The sequence below is a fragment of the Equus quagga genome, chromosome 8, assembly GCF_021613505.1.
Source record: "Equus quagga isolate Etosha38 chromosome 8, UCLA_HA_Equagga_1.0, whole genome shotgun sequence".
Lineage (NCBI taxonomy): Eukaryota > Metazoa > Chordata > Mammalia > Perissodactyla > Equidae > Equus > Equus quagga.
In genome coordinates, this window is record NC_060274.1 from 47,363,221 (window position 1) to 47,371,338 (window position 8,118).

Here is an 8,118-nt window from a genome sequence, read left to right on the forward strand (position 1 = left end):
TAGCAAACAGATATTCTCCAATCCCCGAAGTCTAGTTCTTCAGTTTTGTTGTTCTTCTTAACTGAGCTATTTTTTCCTGTGTCTTTCTGGGGAAGGCAATAGAGGATGAACCCCTGTAGGTCAAACAGCAGTACCAATAACTGTGCTAGGAGGTGGTACTCTGGTGTCATGCAGAGCTTAACACACTTTTTATGCTAATTAAAAATATTTTATTTTTCTTATAACGACATGAATGTATAGTGAATGAGTGAAAATTCACATACATTTTAAAGAATGCTCAAGAGGTTTAAAAGGAAATTCACTGTTTCTAGCCAGCTGCTTTTGATCCATACTCTTTATATTTACTCTCTGGCAGCAGGGCTCCTTGGGAGAAAGGAGACGTGGTGGGTAATGGCAAGACCTGAGATGCTGAGAACTGGCAGCGGCAGACCTGGGTTGGAATCCTGCTCTTCTCTCACCTGTGGTTAAATCTCTAGTCTCCGTGAAGCTTACTTCCTATTAATGAAGGATATCAATGCTAAATTAAAGTGTGCTATAAGGAAAGCATATGAGATCATGTACATAGAAACAACCCAATAAATGTTAGCACTCTTGTGCATATTCATGTAAACCTCCCTAAACCATAATATTCACCAACCATCAGAAATGTTCCCCATGTTGTGGATTTAATTTTTTCTCTTATATTTCATTTTTACACATGTATTGCTTTAATCTTATGTATATATAGCATATAATATGTGTATTTAAATCTGTACATTGTATGTGTAAATATGTATTATATTTTTACTTACATGTTGTTTTGGCTTTTTCATGTATATTTTCCATCTATTTTCAGTGGGATTTGCACTATTGTCTTCTATTATATAGGTTTTGTTACTGATTACAAGACAATATTAGAACAATGTCATTAAATATTAATATTTAATATTAAACTATTAATATGTTCTAGAGAATTTGATGCAGATGAACTTGAACATATAGGAGTGTGCTCAGAAGAAAATTTTGATTATGAAAGAGGGATGGAACTGATTAAAGCAGTAAACTAAAAATCCATAACACCCAAATAAAAGCTGTCACAAATATTTACTAGGTACTGGAAAGCCTAAAAACCAGTGTGTGCTAACTTCAACTCTTCAAGGTCATGAAAATGAGTCTTCCTTATTTCTCTCTTCCTTCCTCCCTCCCTCTGTCTCTCTCACACACTCACACACACACCCACAGCCCTCTAAATACATAAGAAATAATGTCAGATTACCTGACAAGTGTGTGATGAGATAGCACACTGACACAATCATCAGCTGAGCCCTGGTAATGTGGAGTATCAGGGAAAGTAAATATTCCTCAACAGAGAAATGGCCCCCATGAAGCAACAGAATAGGTCCTAGGTCATCCTTTTATAGTTTGAACCTGACAACTATTGCTATCCATAAAAGAACTGCAGTGAAAATTGGAACCCTGAATATTTAAGTTAATAGATGCTATAGTTGATCAATTTTAACCTCTCTCTTTCCCATTACATGGAATTGTGTCTTATTTTTGTAACTTATTGCTTTTTTCAGGGGCAGCACACTTATTTACAATGTTAGTGTATTGTCGAGCCAGCCCTGGTGGACTAATAGTTAAGATTCGGCGTTGTCAGGTCAGGGAACCACACCACCTCCCTGTCAGCTGTCAGACTGTGGCAATTGTGTGTTGCTGTGATGCTGAAAGTTCTGTCACTTGTATTTTAAATACCAGGAGAGTCACCCATGGTGGACAGGTTTAAGTGGGACTTCCACCCTAAGAAAGACTAAGATGAATGACTTGGCCACCCACTTCTGAAAAAATTGGCCATGAAAACCATATGAATAGCGGGAGAGCATTGTCTGATACAGCACCAGAGGTAAGAAGACGGAGCAAAACGAGTGGGCAGGGTTACACTCTGTTATACACTAGGTCACTAGGAGTTGGAATTGACTTGAAGGCACTAACAACCAAAAAAATATACTGTCACCTTTTCCCATTTTTATTCCTGGTCTCTATCACCCTCACATTCTTCTAGAGGCATCCATTGCCTCAGAGACGTAAGATCCTTTGATGGTCTTTTGGTGTGTCAACATGATTAGGACACAGTCACCAGTAATTCAATAAGTCATTAATCCAGGTGTTGCTGTGAAGGTCTTTTATAGATATGATTGAAGATTATAGTCCATAACTTCTTAGAGAAGAAATTCTGCCTCTGGACAGCAGCATTAGCCTGTGCATTCCATCCTCTTCTTCCTAATAGCTTCCTAATAGCTTCCCTACAGATTTTTCACATGCCATTCCAGTTCCTTGTGATGAACCTCCTAATATATATTTCCTCCTGCTTCTGCTTCTCTGGTGGAACCCAGATGGATAGCAATCTCACAGTAGCAAAACAAAGAGAGGCATCACTCCTCAGGCTCTGATATCTGATAAGGATGTTTAAATTTGTGACAAAATAATTAACTCAGAAAAGTTCTTTTAAGATATAAATGACAGACTCGATAAATTGACCACAATTATTATGATATCCAAGGTGGAGTGTATTCACGCAGTGCTTTTCAATTTTCAGATATCTGTGCTCACCTAGAGTTTTTTTTTAAACTCAGCTTCTAAATAAGTAGCTCTGGATTGTGATACTAGATTCTGCATTTCTTACTAATGTGCCTGTGATGAGGGGCCTGCTAGTCCATGGACCACACTTTGAGTAGCAAGGACTCAAGGGAAAACATGCGGTCAAATAAAGTTTCCTGAATTCCCTTGGGCTCAAATCTTGGAAGGGGACAATGTGTTAATTAGGATGAAGGGAAATATCAGAGCAGAGGGGTTTTGTACAGCTCATAACCTGAAAGAGATTTACATTGGTACAGCACTAGTGTCTCAGGGCTGGATGAGAAAGAACAACATTGGCGAAGAGTGGAGGTGAGTAGCTGAGCTAGATGCTGGGATCATGGATTTAATGGGTCTTTATATTTCTCTTCAGGAAATCCAGGAGTCTTGGGTTCTTCTTTGAGAACCTCTCTGAAAGGCCACAAAGGTACTTTAAGCACAGATAGACTGAGTAAAATCTGGAAGCAGGAACCAGAAGCTTTGGAACTGGAGTGGATACCAGATATCTTAGACCCTGTGATGGGCAACAACACATCACCTTGAATGGAAAAACTAACTAATATCTCAGTGATCACTGGCCAGGGTTGATACTCAGTCTGCATCCAATACCAAGATGAGTGCAAGAATACATGTAGATCTGAGGCCTCCTTCCTTTCAGCTGACACAAGGTAATGGAAACCACCTTCAAAGACAAACACACCATCCTAGATAGCAGCTAGGGAAGAAGAAGGGAATCTGAATCTATAAATATCTTCAAATTACCTAACATCTGTTATTACCATAAAAAGTGTACCATAGTTCCATGTAGAAACATAGGTGGATTAAAATGATTAACAGGAGAATTATGGGTATTATGACTCAAGAGTGCTATAAATTAAAAGAGCTTTATGTATTGAAGTGTAACTAACCAATATTTATTATTTTATTTCATGGGTAAATACAAACTAATGGTAAAAAGTGAAATTTTGGAACCCAGCCCAATAATAAACTAGACACTAAATGAACAACAGTACTCAATGATATCTGTAAGTTGAAAGTTGATTCAAACCAGGGTTCTGCTTCTGGCCAACGGCAATATGGATTGTTTTGTACAATCCTTCCTGCTGAAAACAACTGGCAAAGTTGGATAAAATGATTTCTAAGGAAATGTGTTTGGAGTTTCTAAGACAATGAAGAAAAATTCCCCAAACCTGGGAGAAGTGGGAAGACAGAGTTGAGCCACCATTTGGGATCTTCTTTTCTCCCCAAGGCAACTGCCTATGCTGAACATAGTCTCTGATGCTCAGAAATTTAGTAGAGTTTTAGAAGATTCACTTAACAGGGAGCACAAACCTGAAATTCAGCTCCTCTCACAGAACAGAATCCTTGGCAAGTATCTGGGCTTATATTTGACATTAGAAAAGTGAATGGGAAATAGGTTGACCTTTACGGGGACTGACTGCCAGCTTCAAATTTTCTACATCTATGATTAAATTAAGAGGATTGTATTTATTAATATAGCAAACCTAGGCTACTTAACTCCCTCCCCCAGAAAAAAAAATAGAAAGGAGAGAAAAGATTAAAAAATAAATAAATAAGATTGTAGATTTAAATTTACCAGCAATTCCATTAACTATAAATGGACTAAATATTCTAATTAAAAGACAGTTGGTTTCACTCGATCAAATAAAACTATATACTTATAGGAGACATACCTTAAATATAGGAAAACAGAAAGATTGAAATTGAAAAATGAAAACATACAAACATTAAACAAAATAAACTGGTAGAGCCATACCAATACCCAAAGTAGATTTTAAAGCAAGAAGCATTTCTAGATTTAAACAGGAATTTCAAAACTATGATAGTGTCAATATAACAAGAAATATGTTATAATTCTAAATCTTTAGATATAATCATATGGCCTTAAATTAAATAAAGCAGAAATTAATAGAATAAAGAGGGAAAACACAAATTCACAATCATTGTGGAAGATCTTAATACGTCTGTCAGTAACAAATAGAATGACCTGACAAAACCATCTAATTTAGAAAAACTGAACAAAATAAATGATTCACCTAATTGATCTAGACAGAATATCCAAAAGTTCAGAATATGGTTTTCAAGTGCACCTGGAATGGTCACTGAAGTCAACCATATGTCCTGCCTTAAGACAAGTAAAAGGATTAATTTGGAACATCCTTCTGGAAAGCAACCTGTACATATATCAAAACTTCTGAAATATATTTTTATCCTTTTATTTAGAAAGTTCTTCTTGATCAGAACATAATAAGAGATGAAGACAAATATTATAGAGAAATACTTTTCTTTTTTAGAAGGAGACATATTTTTATTAGTCTAAATCTTCCAAATGGGTGAAAATCACATATAGCTAGCTGTCCAATCCTATGAAGGTATTCCCCAGAAAGGGGTGATTGTTCTCAGTTTCCACTGAGCATTGTCCTTTCTGTTCTCTTTCTTGAATTGGAGTTATTTGTGAAGAAGAGCTCTTCAATGTTGACATATCAAGAAGTGAAGTACTAAACACACTGGAAAATCAGAGAGGTCCCTCAAATCTTATTGTGTTTCTTCACACTCAAGACGTGAGAATACCACTTATTTACTTTCTTCTGATTAACGATACACAATAGTATTATAATCATTATTTTTAGTGTGTACACAAAATATCGAGGCCATTATTGAGTAGCTAAATTTGTCACAACTAGCTTAAAAGTGCATAAGCGGAATTAATTTATTCTGAATACATAGCATTTTGGCCACTCTAGCCATGTCTTGATTTATTAATCTTAAAAAATATCATACATTTGTCAGTGTTTCTGGAAGCAGATCAAGTCACAGAATTTTTGTATCCACTCCTTACTTTTATGTGCTCACTTTGTCCAGGGTCACGTATTAACTCAGAAAGGAAACAGCACCATTACTCCAAAGTCTAGATAACTCTCTACTGAGGCTTTAACTGTCATGCATTTTGCCTCATAAAGGTGCTAGAGTGCATCACATTTCTTGTGCATTCCTTTTGTGATGAAGACTTCCTTCAATTGAAGAGATTTATCATCATGAAACACCATTTCCTAGCTTTTTATAAAACACCTACAGGGAAAAAATGACATGTCGTGACAGAAGAAATCTCCTCTCAAGCAAATAAAAAAAGGTAACTTTGTCACTTAATAATCACACTCAGAGGAGAATATCTTGAATGATGAATGCAAACCATACAGTAAATGAAACTAAGGGACAAAAAGATCTTTAAACAGGAACTTCCCCTGTTTTTGTCGGTTTATTGTTTCCGTGTACAATTTTCACAGTTCTTAATAGAAGCAAGACAAACAAATGTCTCACGTTAATATTTCTATCTCTCTATTCTTATATACAGCCTGTAAATACTGATCTATAGTTGTCAGTTAAATTAATATACCAATCAGCATACAGAGGAGGAATCACAGAGGAGTGCAAGGCAGTCTGCAAAATCAGCCTAGATATTGTAGGGTAGGGCGGAAGAGGTGAAGGCACCTCTGAGAATTAAGTGCAAGAGTTCTTACCTCTTTGAAATATAATGCAGAAAGCTTATCTTTTATTAATGGCTGACAATTTGTTTTTAAAGCAAATTTGAATTGAATTATAAATATCAACCACTGAATGAGATTATAAATATGTCTCACTCACCACACCTCTATACTCTCTGCTCTTTATATCATTTGGGGCCATAAAACAATGTAAAACATTAAAAACCAATCCTTTATCCTTCAATTTTTTTCTGGTCCCCAAATATCTTTGTTATTTCTTCTGTGTTGGTATAGGTTATGGTTGCTATTTTAGTTGACTTGAAATACACAATTTCAAGTTAACAAGTGCAATTTTGAGAACTGTCTGTTGACACTTCCAAAATGACATTTCCGTTTTCATAACTTCTGAAACCAAACAATACAGAGAATAATTTATTTAAAATCAAAATGTTAACCCATTCAATATGCCAAACTTGAAATCGTGGTTCTGAAAATTGCAAAAGAAAATTAAAGAGAAACAGAGCACTAAAAAGTAGAAAACCTTTTCCCCAAATAAGTTGTTCACCTACACCCACACACACACATCATCATGGTAGAAGGTATTGTTGCTCTATGGACGTAAATTAATCTCTATAGGTAATATTAGTGACTAAATAGTATTTTGTATGGAGTGAGGTAGAACTGGATAATAAAAGACAATTTCTAATAAATAAAAATGCCATGTTATGGACTCTGGCCACATCTTCACAAGTCACACTCAACTCTCACCCTCCAAAACATGTTGATGCTGGGAAGCCTTCGTTTTTGGTATCCTACGGTTATTACTCTGCACACCGTCACTGGGTTGGTATGCTCCAAACTCATTTTACTAGCTCAGGTGATTTCCTGAAACAATACATCCCACAAAACCCTTCCCTTTCTCAAATCTCCTTTCCCTCGGAGGTTAGTGGCTTTAGGTGAGAATGCCATGATGCACACATCTGCCTTCATTGGAAAGCTGGCAGAGAGGTTTTTTCTTCAACTTCAGTGATTCTCACACTTCTTTGTCTCAAGGCATTTTTCCAAGCCTAAAATTATTGTGGATCCCAAAGTATTTTTGTTAATGTGAGCTGTATCTTCCCATATTTACCAAGTTAGAAATCAGTATTGAAATATTTTTAAATGTCCTGTTTATTAATTCCTTTATAAATAATTTCAAGGGGCTAGCCTGGTGGTGTAGGGGTTAAGTTCGCATGCTCTGCTTCACTGGCCCAGTGTTCGTGGGTTTGGATCGCAGGCGTGGACTTACACACTGCTCTTCAAGCCATGCTGTGGTGGCATCCCACATACAAAATAGAGGAAGATGGGCACAGATGTTAGCTCAGCAACAATCTTTCTCAAGCAAAAAGAGAAAGACATAAAAGATGTTAGCTCAGGGCCAATCTTCCTCACCAAAAATAATATACATATATATATGAATAACTTTAATAACACATTTCATGGGCACATAACTATTTGTGAACACATAACTATAGTAACCAAAATGAGAAATGAGTATTGCTTGATATTTTTGTGAATCTCTTTAGTGTCTTGCTTATATTCAGTTAGCTGTGGTCTCATATCTGCTTCTGAATTCAGTCTGCTCTGATGTTGCACGTCATAGAGCCTCTGAAAATCTCTACTGTATTCTCATGAGAGAATGAGAGTGAAAAAGAAAATAAGGCTTAGTATTATTATGAAAATAGGTTCGACATTGAGAAGGGCATGAAAGGGCCCCAAGGATTCACAGAGGTCTCCAATAATTTCTAAAGCAAATTGGTTCCAAAGCTCTAACTCGCTGGGCTACAAGGCAGCCTCCATCTACATCTTGTGCTACATCAAGCAGGACAAAGTTCTCCATAACATGAACTACAAAAATCTTCCTATAGAAAATTTCATGAGAGTCCAGGTTGTGGTTTTCCATGGCACGCTACACAGACTTTTTCTTTTTTTTTTTTAAAGGGGGTGGGGAACAAAGAATGAA